This window comes from Bos grunniens, chromosome 1 (genome assembly GCF_055505025.1).
Source record: "Bos grunniens cultivar Pamir isolate PY7600 chromosome 1, Bosgru_T2T1.0, whole genome shotgun sequence".
NCBI lineage: Eukaryota > Metazoa > Chordata > Mammalia > Artiodactyla > Bovidae > Bos > Bos grunniens.
The window spans coordinates 126,060,433-126,084,361 of record NC_141165.1 but is presented as its reverse complement, the minus strand read 5'-3'; the positions used below and the strand labels follow the sequence as shown (position 1 = coordinate 126,084,361).

The 23,929-nt window shown below is 35.9% G+C and overlaps 1 long non-coding RNA gene across 1 annotated transcript in view; it reads left to right on the top strand.

The window, feature by feature from the left end:
- LOC147380195 (uncharacterized) overlaps positions 1 to 22,060 on the top strand; it is a 37,894-nt gene extending 15,834 nt beyond the window's left edge. Inside the window, exon 4 of the long non-coding RNA XR_015134944.1 lies at positions 21,473 to 22,060. This is a non-coding gene — a long non-coding RNA (uncharacterized LOC147380195). The remainder of the gene's footprint in view (positions 1 to 21,472) is intronic.
- The last annotated feature ends 1,869 nt before the right edge of the window (positions 22,061 to 23,929 follow it).

Genomic DNA, 23,929 nt, shown 5'->3' with positions numbered 1-23,929 from the left:
AGAGTCTTCTCCAACACCACAGTTCAACAGCATCAATTCTTCAGCACTCAGCTTTCTTTAAAGTCCAACTCTCACATCCATACATAACTACTGAAAAAACCATAGCTTTGACTAGATGGATGTTTGTTGCCAAAGTAATGTCTTTGCTTTTTAATATGCTGCCTAGGTGGGTCATAGCTTTTCTTCCAAGGAGCAAGTGTCTTTTACTTTTATGGCTGTAGTCACCATCTGCAGTGATTTTGGAGCCCCCCAAAATAAAATCAGTCACTGTTTCCACTGTTTTCCCATATATTTCCCATGAGGTGATGGGACCGGATGCCATGATCTTAGTTTTCTGAATGTTGAGTTTTAAGCCAACATTTTCACTGTCTTCTTTCACTTTCATCAACAGGCTCTTTAGTTCTTCTTCGCTTTCTGCCATAAGTTTGGTGTCATCCACATATCTGAGGTTATTGATATTTCTCCCAGCAATCTTGATTCTAGCTTGTGCTTCATCCAGTCCAGCATTTCTCATGATATAATATGCATATACTTTAAATAGCAGGTTGACAATATACAGTGTTGACATACCCCTTTCCTGATTTGGAACCAGTCTGTTGTTCCATGGCCATTTCTAACTATTGCTTCTTGACCTGAAGGTCTAAATTCTGAGAACAGAAAGGACACTCTTTCTCTTAAAAAAAAAAAAAGAAAATTATATATTCATTCTTAAGATATATTACTAAATAATTCTTCAATTTAAAAATATGAAATCAGAAGAACTATTTGAAAGTACATAAAATGTTTGTTTTAATTATGTTTAAACTGTATACTTTGAGTCATTAATCACCATATTATATTAGACCAAAATAATTATTTCACATGAGTAAAAGTGATTTTATATTACAGATTAATATTACATAAAATATCCAACCTAATGTCTAACATTGATGTATTTAATATATGCAAATGTAAAGATTAGCAATAAGATAGTTTTAAGTGTAATGATATTCTTATAGTAAGTAACCAAAGTCTGTGTTCAAGATAATAAGCCCAATGCAATTTAACATTTATTTTAACTAGGTTTAATGATTGTCCACAAAGTAATTCTCAAATTAGAAAAATTATGCTTAATGTATATCAAGAGGACTATATTCTTATTTACAGCAAGGTTTTAATCATCTTGATTTTTGTAATTACTGTAATAAAATATTCATAGAACCTTCTCATATTTGAATTATAAGTAATTGTTATTGTGGTAAAATAAATTTTGCTTACCAGATTCTCTTCAATTTAATGACATTTCTAAAATTTGGAGGAAAAATTTTTCAATTTATCCTCTATTAGAAGAATATCAGCTGTTTCTAAAGTGAGCTGCCAGTTTTACTGTATTTACTATTGCAACAAGCCTAGATACTAAGTGTGTATGATTTATTTTCAGCAGATGTGTAATTATTTCTAAAACAAGCAGATATATACTCTTACAAAATTAACTTTTTAAATTTAAAACTGTAAATTATAGTAGTTCTAAATCATAGAACATAAAAACCCTTAAAACTTCCACTTTTCATTCTTGATTATAAATAAGATTTAGCACGTGCGACGAAAAGAATCTTGTAACAGAATTCACTTACTGCAATAAAGAGGTCCAACAGATAATATGCTTACCTCCTAGTTTTCATTTTTTTTTCTCCTTTACCCTTGGTACAAGAAAGGCTTAGTACATACAATGGCCAGAACACCACTGTCCCATTAATGCCCAAAGCACTCAGTCAGTTCAATTCAGTCGCTCAGTCGTGTCCGACTCTTTGTGACCCCATGAATCGCAGCAAGCCAGGCCCCCTGTCCATCACCAACTACCGGAGTTCACCCAGACTCACGTCCATCGAGTCAATGATGCCATCCAGCCATCTCATCCTCTGTTGTCCCCTTCTCTTCCTGCCCCCAAACCCTCCCAGCATCAGAGTCTTTTCCAATGAGTCAACTCTTCGCATGAGGTGGCCAAAGCACTGGACTTTCAGCTTTAGCATCATTCCTTCCAAAGAAATCCCAGGGCTGATCTCCTTCAGAATGGACTGGTTGGATCTCCTTGCAGTCCAAGGGACTCTCAAGAGTCTTCTCCAACACCACAGTTCAAAAGCATCAATTCTTCGGTGTTCAGCCTTCTTCACAGTCCAACTCTCACATCCATACATAACCACTGGAAAAACCATGGCCTTGACTAGACGGACCTTTGTTGGCAAAGTAATGTCTCTGCTTTTTAATATGCTATCTAGGTTGGTCCTAACTTTCCTTCCAAGGAGTAAGTGTCTTTTAATTTCATGGCTGCAGTCACCATCTGCAGTGATTTTGGAGCCCCCAAAAAATAAAGTCAGCCACTGTTTCCCCATCTATTTCCATGAAGTGGTGGGACCAGATGCCATGATCTTCGTTTTCTGAATGTTGAGCTTTAAGCCAACTTTTTCACTCTCCACTTTCACTTTCATCAAGAGGCTTTTTGGTTCCTCTTCACTTTCTGCCATAAGGGTGGTTCCATCTGTATATCTGAGGTTATTGATATTTCTCCCAGCAATCTTGATGCCAGCTTGTGTTGCTTCCAGTCCAGCGTTTCTCATGATGTACTCTGTATATAAATTAAATAAGCAAGGTGACAATATACAGCCTTAACATACTCCTTTTCCTATTTGGAACCAGTCTGTTGTTCCATGTCCAGTTCTAACTATTGCTTCCTGACCTGCATACAGATTTCTCAAGAGGCAGATCAGGTGGTCTGGTATTCCCATCTCTTTCAGAATTTTTCACAGTTTATTGTGATCCACATAGTCAAAGGCTTTGGCATAGTCAATAAAGCAGAAATAGATGTTTTTCTGGAACTCTCTGGCTTTTTCCATATCCAGCGGTTGTTGGCAATTTGATCTCTGGTTCCTCTGCCTTTTCCAAAACCAGCTTGAACATCAGGAAGTTCATGGTTCACTTATTGCTGAAGCCTGGCTTGGAGAATTTTGAGCATTACTTTACTAGCGTGTGAGATGAGTGCAATTGTGCGGTAGTTTGAGCATTCTTTAGCATTGCCTTTCTTTGGTATGGGAATGAAAACTGACCTTTTCCAGTCCTGTGGCCAGTGCTGAGTTTTCCAATTTTGTGGGCATATTGAGTGCAGCACTTTCACAGCATCGTCTGTCAGGATTTGGAATAGCTCAACTGGAATTCCATCACCTCCACTAGCTTTGTTCATAGTGATGCTTTCTAAGGGCCCACTTGACTTCACATTCCAGGATGTTTGGCTCTAGGTCACTAAAAGCTTTCAAATTATGTTTTCATCTTGATTTTAATCACCTGACTCCTTGTTAGACCTCCAGAGTTACTCATTTTGCTGTTTTGCAGTATGATCATTGTATAAACACACAGTACTTCTTACCAGTCTTGTCAATGGGGTGATATAAATTTACTTCTCTATTTCTGAGCTTCCAACAGGGTGACAGTCCTCAGTTAATGGAACTCTTGAAAATATCAAGGGGAGAACTGAGGCAGTATCACAAACTCATCTCAATGTATGGAGGTAAAGGTATATTCTTAGCTTAGTGATTCTAATTTTCAAAATCAAAATTCAAAGAAATTAAATTTTCTTTCACTAAATGTGACTGCTTTTAATAAAATATTGTTGTTACATGATTATACCAATAAGTTCCTCTTTTTACTCTGCCTTATCATACATACATGCCCTCCACTATTGATATTACTCTAAATCTTCTAGAAATATGGGAAAACAAATAGAATTCTAATTTTAAAACTAGCTAAACTTCAGATATACTTACACTGACCTGAACAAAACTTTCTCTTCTGGCTTTATATTCTTCCCCATGTGGAGTCCACAGACTCTCCTTTTAGGGGATGGTGATGACTTTCCTATTAATCAAGAGATATCAAATCAGTCTCAGAAGCTGTTAGTTATAAGTAGACACAGGTTAAGAGTGCAATACTGAAGCATATACTTAGTTTTATTATCACTGTGTATCACTGTCTTTTTTGTAACATCTGCTCAGGCAACCATTTTATGAGGTATATATATTCTGGAGAGCTGTTCTTTGTTCTTTTGTGAGACCAGAGGAAGTTAGCTCTTGAACCATGATGCAAAGAGACTTATTATATCTTACTGATCATTCTAAACTCCAAAGTATAAGAAATATCACTAGATTCACGTGTTCCCTTCTCAAAAGAGAATATACTTATGTACATATAAATGTTTTATATATATATATATATGTATCTTCTGTGTTTCTCATATAGTGAAAAATATCATAAAAAAGATTATTGAATTATAATCCTTATATCTGGTTCTTCAAGCTCTTCATGTAAGGACTGAGATCTTTTCAACTGACACAATCTACATATGCTTGGCACCTGGGCTAGCAGTAGATGATAAAAGTCTGGAGATAATCCTCTTCCTACAATGCTCAAACATAAGATCTCCAGAGTTTTATATCCTGCTCTGTAGCTGATCTCTGACTAAATGTCACAAAAGCAATCATGCAGCAGAAAAATAGGAAGCCATGGTAAATACATGTTGAAACTCAAATAATTATGATTTATAATGTGATAAACACAACTAAAACAAGAGTAGGGTGGATAGATCATGGAAATAAATAGTTGATTCTGTAGCCCCTGTAGAAAATTATTAAAAAGGGATCTAAGAATTGAGAATAGAGGTCAATAGAATAGCTACTAGACTCATTAACTAGTTTTTCCATATTATGCAGGCCATACAAGTTAATTTTCAATGGGATAGTTTAAAAATAAATACTGTCTTGCATTTCTCTGATAATGAGTGATGTTGAGCATCTTTTCATGTGTTTGTTAGCCATCTGTATGTCTTTTTTGGAGAAATGTCTATTTTGTTCTTTGGCCCATTTTTTGATTGGGTCGTTTATTTTTCTGGAGTTGAGCTGTAGGAGTTGCTTGTATATTTTTGAGATTAGTTGTTTGTCGGTTGCTTCATTTGCTATTATTTTCTCCCATTCTGAAGGCTGTCTTTTCACCTTGCTAATAGTTTCCTTTGATGTGCAGAAGCTTTTAAGGTTAATTAGGTCATTAGAGAAATGCAAATCAAAACCACTATGAGGTACCATTTCACACCAGTCAGAATGGCTGCGATCCAAAAGTCTACAAATAATAAATGCTGGAGAGGGTGTGGAGAAAAGGGAACCCTCTTACACTGTTGGTGGGAATGCAAACTAGTACAGCCACTATGGAGAACAGTGTGGAGATTCCTTAAAAAACTGGAAATAGAACTGCCTTATGATCCAGCAACCCCACTGCTGGGCATACACACTGAGGAAACCAGAAGGGAAAGAGACACGTGTACCCCAATGTTCATCGCAGCACTGTTTATAATAGCCAAGACATGGAAGCAACCTAGATGTCCATCAGCAGATGAATGGATAAGAAAGCTGTGGTACATATACACAATGGAGTATTACTCAGCCATTAAAAAGAATACATTTGAATCAGTTCTAATGAGGTGGATGAAACTGGAGCCTATTATACAGAGTGAAGTAAGCCAGAAGGAAAAACATAAATACAGTATACTAAGGCACATATATGGAATTTAGAAAGATGGTAACAATAACCCGGTGTACGAGACAGCAAAAGAGACACTGATGTATAGAACAGTCTTATGGACTCTGTGGGAGAGGGAGAGGGTGGGAAGATTTGGGAGAATGGCAATGAAACATGTAAAATATCATGTAGGAAACGAGTTGCCAGTCCAGGTTCGATGCATGATGCTGGATGCTTGGGGCTGGTGCACTGGGACGGCCCAGAGGGATGGTATGGGGAGGGAGGAGGGTTCGGGATGGGGAACACATGTATACCTGTGGCAGATTCATTTTGATATTTGGCAAAACTAATACAATTATGTAAAGTTTAAAAATAAAATAAAATTGGAAGAATAAAAAAAAAAAAAAGAAAAGAAAAAAAAAAAAGTATCAAAGTCCTGAATCTGAAAAAAAAAAAAAAATAAATAAATAAATAAATAAATAAATACTGTCATACTATTTGTACCTGATTTCTAATGGCTCTATTAATATTGTTTTGCTTATGATTTATAAGCTAAAGTACATGAGATGTAACAATGACCCATCTATATTTAAATACATTTTATTGATTAACTTATACTCTTACAAGTTTTACTGAGTAATCTTTTTTTAATATCTATAATACTGACTCTTTTGTGCAATCCCAGTTCTTCATAAAAACTTAAATATCAAAAAAAAAGTTTTGGTTTCTAGTCTATATTTTTAAATTAAATCCAGCTCTTCTAAATATGACTCCATAAATAGAAAGAAAATAACTTTCTCAGTTTGAAACATGTAATCTAAAGTTCAAAGTCTAAGGCTTTTTTCCTTCTCATCCTTCTGTCTGAGTTGGCATTATAAGATCAGGGAGATGTGTCTGGTCTTTGGAAAGTCAACAACTTTACAAACTTACATCCTGTGACCTAAACACAAGGTTGTATCTAGTTCTCATCTCTCCTCACCTCACCACTCAACCAAGCACTGAAATAATCTTATCCTCATCTTATTATCAAATTTTACCTTCCATTCTGCATCTCTAGGGAGCACAAGCTTGCACCATTAGGATACCTGTCAAATATACCAGCTATATCTCACAGTTACTTGTGGGTGTTCTCCATGGTAGTACATGGAAATATAGTCACTTTCTCCTCCCTAAAACCTCCTTAGGGAAATACCAGAAACTCAGTAGTTTTTCCTCAGAGAGAGGAATTGCCACTCATTCACAATGACATGCCACACAGCCATACTTCCTCTATTAATCCCAAACCATAGTGATGTGAGGAAGGCCTGGGAAGTTGCCTTTGTCAGAATTCCAGAAAGGATATAGTATAACAAGTCTCTTCAGTCTCCAATTCCCCAAACTTTCTGGTGAGTTATTTAATACTTCTGAGGTTCTTAATCCCAGGATTGGAGTAGGAATTGTAAACCAACTGCACATTGATCTTCACCAAGATCTTCTACTTTCCTTCTAACTCTTTCTGGGTCTCAAAGCTATAGAGGATCTTTATATAGTTATGTGCTTGTCTTTCTGGATTTTTCTGTTTGTCTGTCTTTTTGGGTGTGTGTTTGAGGGAATAATAGAGAATGAAGAGTAAAACTGTCAGATTCTGCTTCCTCACATATATTTATTTATAAACTACAATATACATGGAATTACAAAAAGATTTATTTATTTATTTACTTTAAAAGCAAAAGTTTTCATTTCCTTCATTTCCCCATGACAGTTAGACCCTGACATATTTCAATGGGTGACTTAAATCTCTTCTGCAAAGCTGGAGAATAATCGTAGCTCGTGTTTTGGAAATAAACTATAATCCCTTTAATACACACCCAGCAATATCTTTATTGTGTTTGCCAAACATAGACAGCAAGGTGAATGAATGTGTTACGGTATCATGCTTTCTGAGATACAAAGCATGACCAGTACTTATCTTTTCACTTAACTCTGTGTGTCTGTGTTTTCAGTCTCCTAATATAGTAATTAGTCTATATGTTTGTGTACAGAGTTACTTTGCAGTTGCTTTAATAAGCACATTCATATACACACACCATGGACTAGAGAAAGAAAGATTAAAGTGAAGTCGCTCAGTCGTGTCCGACTCTTTGCGACCCCAGGGACCGTAGTCTACCAGGCTCTTTTGTCCATGGGATTTTCCAGGCAATAGTACTGGAGTGGATTGCCATTTCCTTCTCCAGGGGATCTTCCCAACCCAGGGATCGAATCGGGGTCTCCCGCGTTGTAGACAGACGCTTTACCGTCTGAGCCAGCACAGCGGTGGTCGTTTCCCTGGTGGCTCACATGGTAATACATCCACCCGCAATGCGGGAGACCCGGGTTCGATCCCTGGATTGGGAAGAAATGACACCATGGGAAAAAAATGGACTAGAGAAATAATACCAAATCTTACGTAAAACTATTATCCTCTGAGATTTTAAATCATAACAATTAAGTTAAATTTGTAGCAAAATGGATGTTTGGCATTATGCTGAGTGAAATAAATCAGACAGAGAAAGCAAATACTGTTTGATGTCACTTATATGTGAAATCTAAAAAATACAAAAAAACTAGTGTTTATAACAAAAAAGCAGGCTCAGTGGATACAGATTAAAATTAAGAAATTTTAAGTCATAGGAATTTTAAATTATATGAATTAAGTATTTTCAGAAGAATTAATATACAAGAAGGCAAAAATTATTGTAATTTAATTGATGACTCATTATAGCAATATACTTCAGGTTTTATACATATTCTACAGTATTGCACTCTTTATTTGATCACTTCAATATCAAGTCACTATCATACCTGAGTGATTTACTGCCCTGATCAAACACTTCCACATGCGTACATGATGCATTGCTCTTGCATGCATACTAAAGAGACCTGATAATTATTTGGAGCCAGCTTTCTGGTGATTATACACCTCTCGATTCATACCTGGAACAATTTTAAAATATCACTACAAATGCGTATTAAAAGCTGTTGGCCACCAGGGAAAGGTTTAGATACATGAATGAACTTTAGCATCAGTTGAAAATATTCACATCACATAAAGAATTCTTGATTTTCTACTTAATTTAGAGCAGTGATTTTTTAAAAAAGTGAAAGTGCTAGTCTCTTATTCATATCTGACTCTGTGACCCCATGGACTGTAGCCCACCAGACTCTTCTGTCCATGGAATTCTTCAGGCAAGAATATGGAAGTGGGTAGCCAGTTCCTTCTCCAGAAGATCTTTCTGACCCAGGGCTTGAACCTGGGTCTCTTTCATTGCAGGTAGATTCTTTAGAGCAGTGATAACTTAGTACAATTATTTTTTTTAATAAGGAAAGCTACCTGTAATTATTAGGGCTTTTCATTTTCTGTTTGTTTGAGAAGAAACATTACACAAAAAAATTCTAATATCACATGTCACATTTACTACAACAACAAAAAAATATATATATAATCTAAGAATTAGGACTTATCTGTACACTAAATATATAGCTTTTTAAAATATATACATTTCATTTTTTTATTTTTATAGAATTTTTAAAGATCACACTTCATTTACAGTCATTACAGATAATTGACTATATCCCCTGTGTTGTATAATACCACCTTATAGACTATTTTACACCCTGTAGTCTGCACCTCCCACTGCCTCACAACTATATTGCTCCTCTCCCCCCAACAGGCAATCACTCATTTATTCTCTATATCCATTGATCTGTTTCTTTTTTGTTATAGCCACTAGTTTGTTGTATTTTTTAGATTCCACATATAAGTGACATCAAACAGTATTTGCTTTCTCTGTATGACTTATTTCAATCAGCATAATGCCAACCATCCATTTTGCTGCAAATTTAACAAATTGAAGAATAAAAACCATATAATCATCTCAATAGATGCAGAAAAATCTTTTGATAAAATTCACATTCATTTATGATAAAAAAACAAAACCCCTCCAGCAAGCAACATAAAGGGAACATGCTTGAAAATAATAAAAAGGATATATACAACAAACCCACAGCTAACATCATACTCAATGGTGAATGGTTGAAAGCATTTCCTCTTAGATCAGGAATAAGACAGAGATGTCTACTCTCTCCACTTTTATTCAACATAGTTTTGGAATCAAGGCTCAGCAGTCAGAAGAAAAAACACACAGAAGGAATCCAAATTGGAAAGGAATCCAAATCCAAAGAGTCAAACTTTCAATGCTTGCTGATGACAGGATACTACACATAGAAAAGCCTAAAGACACCACAAGAAAACTACCAGGCTCATCAATAAATACAATAAAGTTACAGGATACAAACTTATATATAGAAATCTGTCACATTTCTATACATTAACAATAAACTATCAGAAAGATAAATTAGGGAAACAATCCCATTTACCATTGCATAAAATAAAACAAAATACCTAGGAGTAAATCTACCTAAGGAGGCAAAAGACCTGTACTCCAAAAACTACAAGACACTGAAGAAAAAAATTTATGGTTTAATAATAGCATTATAATAATATACTATTATGTGATTTTTTCTCATTTGGGGGGGACAGCTAGCATAAGCTTATCAAAAAGACATCATTTTGTGTTGTCACAAATAGGACACCGAAGTTTTAAACGTTTTACAAGAAAAAGAGGAACAAATACAATTTTAAAAGTCTGTTAGCATGAATAACAAAACAAAACAAAAGTCTGTAAGCATGAATAACAAAACAAAACAAAACAGTAATTAGACTGATATAATTTTAGTACTTTAAGTCAGCTATGTTAAAAACAAGTTAATTTTAACATTGAATTATATTAAATATATATGTGTAAGTACATAATACTATTCTGCTTTCCATCCAAATCAATACTTAACTGTAAAGAAGTGTCTCCTTTTAACTATAAGTGACTCATTAAGATTTAATATATGTATAGTGATCATAAACAAATAATTTGTAAAAAGAATAGATATGAATCTATATAACCCTCCATGTTAGTAAAATTATGCTCAAAATCCTTCAAGCTAGACTTCAGCAGTGCGTGTACTGAGAACTTGCAGATGTATAAGCCAGGTTTAGAAATGGCAGAGGAACCAGAGACCAAATTGCTAACATTCTCTGGATCACAGAGAAGCAAGAAAATTCCAGGAAAACATCTACTTCTGCTTCATTGAATACAAGAAAGCCTTTGACTGTGGACCACAACAAACTGTGAAAATTCTTAAAGAGATGGGAAGAAAAGAACACCTTACCTGTCTCCTGAGAAACCTGTATGTAGCTTAAGAAGCAACAGTTAGAACAGGACATGGAACAACTGACTTCAAAATTGTGAAAAAATTATGACAAGGCTGTCTATTGTCATCCTACTTATTTAACTTATGTGCAGAGTACATCATGTGAGATGCTAGGTTGGATGATGACGAGCTAGAATCAAGATTTTTGGGAAAAATATCAACAAGCTCAGATATGCAGAAAATACCCCTCTAATAGCATAAAGTAAAGAGGAACTAAAGAGTTTCATGATGAGGTTGAAAGATGAGAGTGAAAAAGCTGGCTTAAAACTCAACATTCAAAAAACAAAATCATGGCATCTGGTCCCATCACTTCATGGCAAATAGAAACAATGAAAACCGTGAGAGACTTTATTTTCTTGGGCTCCAAAATCACTGCAGATGGTGACTGCAACCATGAAATTAGAAGATATCTGGTTCCTGGAAGGAAAGATATGACAATCCTAGACAGCATATCAAAAAGCAAAGACATCACTCTGCTGACAAAGGCCCATCTAGTCAAAGCTATGGTTTTTCCAGTAGTCATGTATGGATGTGAGAGTTGGATCATAAAGAAAGCTGAGTCCAGAAGAATTGATGCTTTTGAATTGTGATGCTGGAGAAGAAGACTCTCTTGGACAACAAGGAGATCAAACCAATCAGCCTAAAGGAAATCAACCATGAACATTCATTGGAAGGACTGATGCTGAAGCTGAAGCTGAAATACTTTGGCCACCTGATGCAAAGAGCTGACACATTAGAAAAGACCCTTATGCTGGGAAAGACTGAAGGCAAAAGGAGAAGAGGGAGGCAAGGATGAAATGGTTAGATAGCATCACCAAATCAAAGGACATGAACTTGAGCAAACTCCTGGAGATAGTGGAGGAGGGGGAAGCCTGGCATGCTGCAGTGCATGGGGTTGCAAAGAGTTGAACACAACTTAGCAACTGAACAACAACAACATAACTGAATCACTCTGCTGAACACATAAAACTAACACAGCATTGTTTATCAATTATACTCCAATATGAAATAAAAATTTTAAATAATGAAAAGAATTGGAACATAAGAAAGACAAGACTATAGAAATACTATAATGCTTAATATAAAGGGAACAACAAAAAATAAATGCACTTTTAAGATTTATAATCCATGTGATACTCATGTATCATCTAGATATGTTCAACAAATCAATCTAGATTCATAGAGAATAATTTTATTTATCAGAAATCTAAAACATTATCTATAGCAATGGATGCTATTACATTTTATCTGTTTTAACTAATGAAGTTAAAGCCTTTATTAGAATGGATCAGTAAGCTTTCATTGTCTGTTAATGTAAGAGATAATTCAGTTTTATATATTAAAAGAGGAAACTATAGTAGGGCATTACTGTTTACATTTATGAGCAAGGATATATTAAATGTTCCATTTAGGCAGCTCTCTAGTCAAGTAGTGCTGACACATTAGAATCTCAACTGGTATTATCTGAACTTTGAGAACTGTTAACAAGTAATACTTAACAGTACATTTCAGCAACATATGGAAGATCTTCAGGTAATTTAAGTTGAAAATTTGAAATAAAAACACTGAAAGAAAACATTAAAATGAAAACAGGAAAAAAATGTTACAAATGAAGTAGTGCAATATAATAGTAAACACTTTTTTTTCCTTGATGACTACTTTCAAAAACTTTACCTATAATCCATTTCTTATAGGACATTTTGGCTTATTATCCACATATACAGAGTCATGCTGCTTTGGTTCAGTTCAATTCAGTCGCTCAGTCATGTCCAACTCTTTGCGACCCCGTAAATCACAGCACGCCAGGCCTCCCTGTCCATCACCAACTCCCGGAGTTCACTCAGACTCACGTCCATCGAGTCAGTGATGCCATCCAGCCATCTCATCCTCTGTCCTCCCCTTCTCCTCCTGCCCCCAATCCCTCCCAGCATCAGAGTCTTTTCCAATGAGTCAACTCTTTGCATGAGGTGGACAAAGCACTGGAGTTTCAGCTTTAGCATCATTCCTTCCAAAGAAATCCCAGGGCTGATCTCCTTCAGAATGGACTGGTTGGATCTCCTTGCAGTCCAAGGGACTCTCAAGAGTCTTCTCCAATACCACAATTCAAAAGCATCAATTCTTCAGCACTCAGCCTTCTTCACAGTCCAACTCTCACATCCATACATGACCACAGGAAAAACCATAGCCTTGACTAGATAGACTTTGTTGGCAAAGTAATGTCTCTGCCTTTCAATATGCTATCTAGGTTGGTCATAACTTTCCTTCCAAGGAGTAAGTGTCTTTTAATTTCATGGCTGCAATCACCATCTGCAGTGATTTTGGAGCCCAGAAAAATAAAGTCTGACACTGTTTCCCCATCTATTTCCCATGAAGTGGTGGGACCAGATGCCATGATCTTCGTTTTCTGAATGTTGAGCTTTAAGCCAACTTTTTCACTCTCCTCTTTCACTTTCATCAAGAGGCTTTTTAGTTGCTCTTCACTTTCTGCCATAAGGGTGGTGTCATCTGCATGTCTGAGGTTACTGATATTTCTCCTGGCAATCTTGATTCCAGCTTGTGTTTCTTCCAGTCCAGCATTTCTCATGATGTACTCTGCATATAAGTTATATAAGCAGGGTGACAATATACAGCCTTGACATACTCCTTTTCCTATTTGGAACCACTGCTGTTCCATGTCCAGTTCTAACTATTGCTTCTTGACCTGCATACAGGTTTCTCAAGAGGCCAGTCAGGTGGTCTGGTATTCCCATCTCTTTCAGAATTTTCCACAGTTTATTGTGATCCACATAGTCAAAGGCTTTGGCATAGTCAATAAAGCAGAAATAGATGTTTTTCTGGAACTCTCTTGCTTTTTTCATATCCAGCAGATGTTGGCAATTTGATCTCTGGTTCCTCTGCCTTTTCTAAAACCAGCCTGAATATCAGGAATTTCACGGTTCACGTATTGCTGAAGCCTGGCTTGGAGAATTTTGAGCATTACTTTACTAGCGTGTGAGAGGAGTGCAATTGTGCGGTAGTTTGAGCATTCTTTAGCATTGCCTTTCTTTGGGATTGGAATGAAAACTGAGTGGCTGTACCAGGACTTCAACCTAAGAAGCTTAGTGTTAAAGACTGTGCTTCAAACTATGACATTAAATTGCATCCTTAGATCATGTTTCTAGAATTATATGTGATATATTCATGTAGGTAATCAGTTCAATATATGTTCAATAGAATTAGTGCAAGTTTCTGTTTTTTAAAGTGAAAGTCACTCAGTCATGCCTGACTCTTTGCAACACCATGGACTATACAGTTTACGGAACTCTCCAGGCCAGAATACTGGAGTGGGTGGCTATTCCCTTTTCCAGGGGATCTTCCCAACCCAGGAATCAAACTTGGGTTTCCCATATTGCAGCTGGATTCTTTACCAGCTGAGCTACCAGGGAAACATGGTGGTTTTTTTAAGCTCTGAGGAAAAAAAAATTTTTGGAGAAAGAAATGGCAACCCATTCCAGTGTTCTTGCCTGGAGAATCCCAGGGACAGGGGAGCCTGGTGGGCTGCCATCTATGGGGTTGCACAGAGTCAAACATGACTGAAGTAACTTAGCAGCAACTGTTAATTATCATTTTGGCAGTTATTATGTAGCATTGGAAACTGAAGCAATGTAAAAATCAGATTGTCTAGGTTATATATTTTACATGTTGAGTTGTTTTAACTAAGTATCTTAAAGGATAACCTCAAGGATATTTCATTAGATAAGATTTGGTAATTTATTCCAATCTAAATAAACATAATTTACTGTGTAGGTGTTATCAGTCAATGCTATATTATAAGTGATCTATAATTTTAATGTATTTTATGAGAAATAATCTACTGAGAATATTCTATGTGTATGACTACTAAATTCTGAGCACACTACAATGTGCAAATTGATAAGAGTAATGAAGAATAAGTGTCAGTAGGAATTTTCATAATTTCAAAAATGCCTGATTATATGAGTGTCTGAAAAGCTAGACAGTTGTTTACTTATAAAGTTCAAAGCTATAGAGCCATGAAGCTTAAATGCTCTAATTTACATTATTATAGCATTAATGTATCAAATGGAGTAGGAAATGGCAAGCCACTACAGTATTCTTGCCTGGAAAATCCCATGGACAGAGGAGCCTGGCAGACTGCAGTCCACTGGGGTCAGAAAGAGTAGGATACAACTGAGCAACTGAGCATACATAATGTATCAAAAGGCCAAAGATATAGTCTGATATATCTTTGAAAGTTTATGCATTTCAAGATCACTTAATATGGAAGAATTACACACTGCTAAATTGAAAAACTTTATTCTACAAAAAAGAAAATATAGTTCCAAGTCTCCCTCTCAGTAATCTCCACCCAAAATAATATACTTCCTCTTTAAGGCACCCTTATTATTGATCCTAATTTTATTCATCTTGTTTCACCTAACTCCACTTTCAACAGGAAGATCTCTGACCAGCAATATCACATCTTGTAAGAATTCTAGCCAAAAGAGAAAAGAAGAGGGTGGGGCTAAGAGATCGCTGGATTTTATTTTATTTTTTGCCACACCACATCGGCCAGGAATCAAACCCATGCCCCCTGCAGAGGAAGCACAGAGTCTTAACCACTAGACCATCAGGGAAGTCCTGGATTTTATTTTTAGTCATAAGTAATTTCTTTCTGTCTAGTTCATAGCTTTTCTTCTAAGGAGCAAGTGTCTTTTAATTTCATGGCTGCAGTCACCATCTGCAGTGATTTTGGAGCCCAAGAAAGTAAAGTCCAAATAAAGACCAACCTAGATAGCATATTAAAAAGCAGGGACATTACTTTGCTAACAAATGTTTGTCTAGTCAAAGCTATGGTTTTTTCCCAGTTCTTGTATGGATGTGAGAGTTGGACTCTAAAGAAAGCTGAGTGTGAAAGAATTGATGCTTTTGAACTGTGGTGTTGGAGAAGACTCTTGAAAGTCACTTGGACTGCAAGGAGATCTAACCAGTCCATTCTAAAGGAGATCAGTCCTGAATATTCATTGGAAGGACTGATGCTGAAGCTGAAGCTCTAATACTTTGGCCACCTGATGCAAAGAGCCAACTCATTGGAAAAGACCCTAGTGCTGGGAAATATTGAAGGCAGGAAGAGAAGAGGATGGCAGAGGATGTGATGGTTGGAAGGCAGCACTGACTCAATGGACATGAGTTTGAGGATGTTCCAGCAGTAGGTGATGAACAGGGAAGCCTGGCGTGCTGTAGTCCATGAAGTCGCAAAGAGTTAGACATGACTGAGCAACTGAACTGAACTGATTTTCTTTCTACTCTTTCAAACCAACTTAATATTTCTTTAACAATAACAAGAAAAACAGAAACAATATACATAAACACATACAAATATTCATGCCATGGATATATCTTCTGAGAAAATTTTAAATGCAAATTAGAATGTGTTACATACAATCTTTAAACTGTTTTGTTATTAGAGTTAGATTGGGTTGGGAAGATCCCCTGGAGAAGGGAAAGTCTACCCACTCCAGTACTCTTGCCTGGAGAATTCCATGGACAGAGGAACCAGGAGGGCTACAGTTCTTGGGGTCGCACAGAGTCAGACACGACTGAGTGACTAACACTTTCGCTACTTTTTCTTTCATTGATATCTAACCATTGAAAAATTTCTGATTCAGAACATCAACAATTTTTTTTTTACCTCTGCCAAAGTTGGAACTGTAATATCTCTGAGAACTGCTGCTCTGTTGATGTCACCATCTACGTGATTTAATAAGCAGCAAAGGCTAGTTAGCTAATATCAAGAAATGGAAAGCCCCAGAAAAACAGATAGTGAGTCATGGTATCTTTGTTTTAAGAAATAGAATGTGTCAAGAATGGTTTCCTTACTCCATCAGCAAGGTTGCAATGTGTAGATACTGGCATTCATGGTAAAACAATGGGTGGTAATGCCTTGTTAGCAATTATAAAGCACTTCAAACAGGCAAAATGGCAAGCTTCCCTGGTTTCCTGGTGGTCCTGGAGCTCACCTTGAAATGCAGGGGACACCAATTTGATCCCTGTTCCTGGAAGACCCCACATGCCTCGAGGCAACTAAGCCCATGTGCCACAACTACTGAGCCTATATGCAGCAACTACTGAAACCTGCAAACCCGCAGAGCCTGTGCTCCATAACAAGAGAAGCAAATACAGTAAGAAGTGTGTCCTCTTCAACTAGACAGTAGTCCCCAATCTCTGCAAATAGAGAAAACCCACATGCAGCAATGAAGACCCAGAGCAGGCAAAAATAAATATTTTTTTAAATGAAAAGTGGCAATGCTACTAATTAATTTTAACCTTTATCTGAAATATTTATTTGTGAACAATTAATGAGAAAATTAGAAACACTCTGATAAATTTATCTGCATTCATTGAATTAGAAAATTAGCAAAGCACGAAAAGATAATTCAAGGGAAAACGTATAAAATAAATGTGTAAGTAGGCCATTTCTTCCTGCACGCACATTTTGTACTACACAGAAAATAAAGGATGATATTTTGTTTTTACCTAAAGGCATTTTCATGCAGTGACTTTGAATTAATCATTATTTGTGGTGAAAATATTTTTTTCACTATGTACATGAAGTTAATTCTTGGAGAATCCCCTTGGACTCAAATTATTTTAGGCTAACAAAAAAAGATCAAGTTCAGTTACGTGAATTTTTGTAGAGGTTGAAAGTTTTGGGACTGATTTACCCCAAATAACCTCTTTATCATGTGATCATTTGTGAAGTTCTAGTATTTCAAATTTTAAAGAGTTTATAGCTGAATATTCCTTTTAAAATTCTAATGACTTCCTGGGAGATCCCCTCTGGTTTTCTACCAACAGCATAGTCTATTAGAAGATCAACTTATTTATTTCTGGAAAGATGATAAAAGGGGTAATTTTTATCCTTTTTACCATAAGGATAAAACATAAGGATAATTCTGGAATGAAGTCAAGGATAGATGTTAAGGAGAGTAGATCTAAGTTTTAGGAAGGAAAACAATTGTGTCTTACTGAGTAGAAAACTGTAAAAGCAGTAAGGGCATATTTTGCTTAATAAACATTTTTGTCCAAAATTTTCTCTGTCCAAAAAAACAGAAGCAATGAAGTTTGAACTTTCTGTGACAAGGGGCTCTAAAAAATGTGGGAAAATGGAAGCTTATGATTTCAGTCAGAAAGCTTTTAACTCTGGTTTAGTAAAGATAAGGGTGAGAAGACAAATGGTCAAAATGCATAAAATATTTTACACTGTGGGAGAACACTGGCTTCTCTGCTAAGTAATAACATAGTGAGATCAAGAGGAGTGATTTGAAGAAAGAATAAAGTAAGTTCAAGACAAAAGAAAATGTTGCTTCATAAAATATGTAGGAATAGCAAATTCACAGCAAATGTGGACAGAGAGGAAATTTCTTCATACATAAAAGAATTGAAATAAAACTATGACTATTAGAGCAATAATCTTTTAACTGCTATAATATGTAACAAACTTAAAACTCAAGGGTGCTCCCAGGGAGGCTAACTAAGCTCTGTCATCCTGCTGCTTAGGAGAACTCTAAGTAATACTGTTGCCAAAAACCAGTCCTCTGTTCATCAGTGCCAAATAGAAATGCAAAGACGGAGTTCTGGCAGAGCAGAAAAGAGCAGATTTCTAACACAGGCTAATGCCCTCAAGAATGTCCCCATTTTCTGGGAAGTAGGAAGGGATCTTATGGTCTCAGGGTGAAAAATAGGACTGTAAATAAGGATTGGGGTTGATGTTGCCTAGCATTCTTCTTTCCTCTTAGAGACAGTGAGATCACTAGGGCTGGGGGTAGTTCCAAAGAAGGTTCTGGTGGTCCCCCACGTTATCCTTCCATGACCTTATTCCTGGGATGAAGAATATTCAGGAAGGAAAGGAGTAGTAGCAAGTGTTGTCTTGGAGAAGTAAACATCAGGTATGCATAGTACAACTTTAACTAGAGGGCAATCATTTTCAGAGTGCAATTAAACGAGAGAAGGTGTAAAAATCATCTACAGGAGACTCGTTGAAAGGGCATAAAGAATAAGGGCTGAGTATGCAGGAGATGCTGGTTTGATCCCTGGGTCAGGAAGATCCCCTGGAGTAGGAACTGGCAACTCACTCCAGTATTCTTGCCTGGATAATTCCATGGACAGAGGAGCCTGGCAGGCTACAGTCATGGGGTCATTGGGAGTCAGACACTACTGAGCAGTCACAACACCACCACTAAGGGCTGACATAATGGGGGTGCCTCAACTAGTTTCTGCTATAGCAATACTATTTGCAGCTTCAAGAATTGTATTTGGATTAGACTCAATTGTTATAACCCTGTGATTTAGCCAGGTGAGGAGATGCTAAATTATATTTATCAGTTTACAAATATAAGGATTAAAAAAGAATGGATTTAAAGTGCAAACATTTGTGAACTCAGCATAGAATGTTAGAAGCAGAGGCAAACAAGGCCTGAAGGAATAATAAACAAAATTAAACCCTGCCTTAAAACAGTGGGTGATAGACTTGTAAACTGACTAGATCCATGTATTACTTCCTTCTTGATACTGTAACAAATTAAATTACTACAAATATAGTGAATCAAAATGTCACAAAGTGTTCTCTTACTGTTTTGGAGAACAAAGTACTAACTTGATTTCATTGGGGTAAAATCCAGGTACCAACAAAGCTGTTTTTTTTCTGGAAGGTCTAATGAGAGAAGCTATTTCTTTGCTTTTTTTTTTTTTTTTTTAAGCTTCTAGTCACTGTCTGTTTCCTTGGTTGGTAGCCCTGTCTTCCACCTCAAAGTAGATCAATCCAGTCTCTGTTTCTGACAGTGCATTCTTTCATGTCTGACTCTGGATCCTCTTTCATTGCTTCTAAATGGACCCATGTGATGTCATCATTAATAGACTATCTCCCTATTTCATTCTATATTAAATAATACTCATAGGTTCAAGAGATTATCATGTGGACATATTTTGTGACCAGTTTTCAGTTGCCTTTACATCCCAATATATAGACCAAGCATGTATGAACTAGTAAAATTTAATAACTTGTAAATTTTTCAGAGTTTAGTGATATTACATACTAGGCCACTGCACTGAGCCTGACTTTTTGAGAAAAAAAAAATGCATACATATTTTCAAGATTTCAAGGTTAGAAAATGTCATTAATCATGAAATTAAGAAAGATAAATATACATTTAGGGAGGAAAATACAGTGACCTAGCATACTTCTAGGGTTAGCAGTACTTTTTTATATTACTCAACCCTGTAAAAGGAGGGGGGCTTTTATTTATGTCTTTTATTTTCTCAGTGAATTTCAAGTTTAACCAGTTAGGAGTTAGCAGGATAAATTCAGGTACCACAAGTGAAAATAAGCAGGTTTTCTCTATTTTTTGCTAATGAATTCCTAAGAACTCTTCAAGAACAAACTAGAGAGAAACCCACAGGGAAAACACTTTAGAGAATTCATCTGGGATATCAACAGAATAGCTGATGAGGTCAAATTCTGGTTCATGAGGAGGACACAGAAAGGATACTACCAAATCTGATAGCTACTGTGTTTTTTTCAGATACTTTAATAGAGGTATTAAAGCTTGAATTCATTATTGCAAAGTTCTTTAGAAAACTACTGTATTCATAATTGAATAGTATAAGATTAGCAAGTTTCCAAAAGAAGGAAGCATGAAAATAAAATAAAATCAACATCAAACTTTTTTAGTGGTGACTATGATATTCAACTCAACATTCAGAAAACTAAGATTGTGGCATCTGGTCCCATCACTTCATGGCAAATAGATGGGGAAATGGTGGAAACAGTGATAGACTTTATTTTGGGGGGCTCCAAAATCCCTGCAAATGGTGACTGCAGCCATGAAATTAAAAGATGCTTGCTCCTTGGAAGACAAGTTATGACCAACTTAGACAGCTTATTAAAAAGCAGAGACATTATTTTGCTGACAAAGGTCCATCTAGTCAAGGCTATGGTTTTTCCAGTTGTCATGTATGGATGTGAGAGTTAGACTCTAAAGAAAGCTGAGCACTGAAGAATTGATGCTTTTGAACGGTGGTGTTGGAGAGGACTCTTGAGAGTCCCTTGGACTGCAAGGAGATCCAACCAGTTCATCCTAAAGGAAATCAGTCCTCAATGTTCATTGAAAGAACTGATGCTGAAGCTGAAACTCCGATACTTTGGCCACTAGATGTGAAGAACTGACTCAGTAGAAAAGACCCTGATGCTGAGAAAGATTGAAGGCGGGAGAAGGGTCGACAGAGGGAGATGGTTGGATGGCATCACTGACTCAATGGACATGAGTTTGAGTAAACTCCAGGAGTTGGTGATGAACAGGGAAGCCTGGCGTGCTGCATTCCATGGGGTGGCAGAGTCAGACATGACTGAGTGAATGAACTGAACTGAACTGATATTCATTATCATTTGACACTATAGAGTGACATAAATATAATAAGAACAACATAAACAAGCCCTCATAAGACGACAGCACATAATAAATTGTCTAGTTATGTGGGACAGTTATCTAGGGTAGTCTTGGCTGTGATTGCTCACATGTCTGGCTGTCCGTGGGTCTAAGCTGACACTGACTGGGACAACTGGAGCAAACTGACTGATATTTTCTACCTTACTCTCCAGCAGACAAGCCTGAGTGTGTTCTCAAGGTGATTGCAGAGGCACAAAAGAACAAGCAGGAATATGCGAGTACTCTCCCAAGTCTTTTTTGGCATTGAGTCTGCTATTTTTAAAGCAAGCTTCAAGATTAAACTTGTAGTCAGAGTGACAGAATGCAAAACAAAGTTACAGAACACTAATTCGGTTAACACAGGATATCTCAAATCCAAAAAAATTTGATTAAATAAATTAGAATATTTGCTTTAATCAATTCATACAAGTAGGAATTTTTATAAAACAAACATTCATGGAAATGTTTTTTAAGAACAAGCAAAAGGACAGTCTTTTACTGCTATATAATCTATGTAGAATTCCATATTTATTTTACTATTAATATACTCATGACATATAAGATGGTTAAATTAACTTTTCCTCCATATGACTTTAGCAAAGCATTACCCACATCCTGAATCTAACAACATAGTTGCAAACTTAAAAATGACTTAATAATGTGTGTCAATACTATAACATCATTTGTATATTGAGGACATTAACAATCCTGGTAAATAAAAATTTTTTTGATTGCCCGTTCATTTGAAAATAAAATATTCATTATTCATTTCATTAAATACTGGAGTATTGCTGATTATTTTTGTTTTGCAAATGGTTAAAGTTGTTGTGGTTGGTGTATTTAAATAAAACTTTTCCCATGGTTTTCAGAGCTGCTCTTGATGTAAGTTTCAGTTTTTTCTGAGGTATTGCACTTCTATGTGTTTCTTATTTCTTTCTGAAAAACTTTAGTATTCGCTATGATTTCTCAGAATAAGAGAAATATGGATCATGCATAGTACTTATCCCATTTCAGGCAATATATATAGACAGTATCTCATTGCATAGGAATACTTGATAGCTTCTGCTTTCTACCCATATTCTTTCATTCACCAAATACATACTTAATGTGAGCTTGTTCTAGATTTTGGGTATACAGTAAAGAACAGAAAAAAGTCCCTGCTCTTGTGGAGTTAATGTTATGAATTTCTTTCAATCTGTGGCCCTGATTATTCTGTCAGTTTTTATTTTTATTCTAGTCCCAAAAGATTTTTCTATGTGTGTTTAGACGTGTGTGCCTGTGAAAATGAGTGTGCATGTGTGTGTATGTGTAATGTTTATCTCTCTCTTTTCAAAATCTGGCCTTAATTCAAAATATATGTCTTTGAACTGAGTTTAATTAACTAAAATTACTTGATATGTATCTTAAATTTTAATTATTTTTCAGACACTACATACTGTTATGTTTGGAAAATTGCAGAAAATAGATATTTCAACTTCATGAATATGTGTGTATTTGTATTTTATAAGCCAGAATCAATTTGGTAGGTATGAAAAAGCAAAACAATTTCACTTTTTTGTGTAAAAAGCCTCATTTTAAAATTAATATATTAAAATATTATGTATTTTCCTCAGGTGAGGTGTCTAGCTTGAGAATTTCTAGTCAGAATGGTCTAGCTTAGTAGCATCACTGCAGTCTAGGCGTACTACCCTCCATTTAAAATTGCTTTATTTCATGAAACTATTTGTAAAATATTAACAGGAATTTGGTAGCAATGGGTGTACTATACTCTTCATCACATTACACAACTTACCATCTTTTTCAAAGAGGTGAATTAAAAATATGTCAACGTTGCAAAAAAACACTTGTATCTGAGAAAAATCTGCACATTTTTTAGTAGAATTGACAGTAGTCACTGCTTCATACATTGATAAATGACATTAAAGTCCTCTCATGGTCCCTTTTACTTCCTGTGACTATGTTTCTAAGATCTATAATTCACTGTTCGGAAGACAACCATTTCTGTCTATTGAATGCTGGGTGACAGATATATTGCTATTGTTCTTTATCAATGAAATAGCTGCCTTTTAGTTTCTTAAAATCAGGCTCTGACATTAGCTTTCAAGGTTGTTGGATTTTTTATTGTTATTTTTCAAACAGGTTAAGGAAGAACTTATTTTTTTTCCCCTAAAAGCTATTCTTAGCATGGTTACTGGTTTCACCAAAGTCCCATATTATGTTGTACTTTATTGAATAAGGTTGAATAATGCATTGCACTCAAGAAGGTTGTATTGTGGTAGAAACATTCTATTTGCAAATGCTTTTGTAATTCCCTTTTTGCAATTTTTCAAAAAGAAATGAGGAATGTATAGTAAGGTCAAGACTCTAGGAAACTAAACTCTAAAGTCTCCATTTATACAGTTATCCCTTAGACATTCCTAAAAGCTCAGAGAACTTTATTTATGAACAGACTACATCCACCTTAGCTATTTGCAGGATAGAATTAATAAGAGAACTCATGCCCATAAAGATGCTGGGAGGCTGAATAAGAGTATTCCCAATAATCTTTGCAAAAACTCCTTGAGTTCTTTGGGAAAAAAAGAGTGCCATTTAAATTTGTGATGTTATTACAAAGGCTTGTGCTTGAGGAG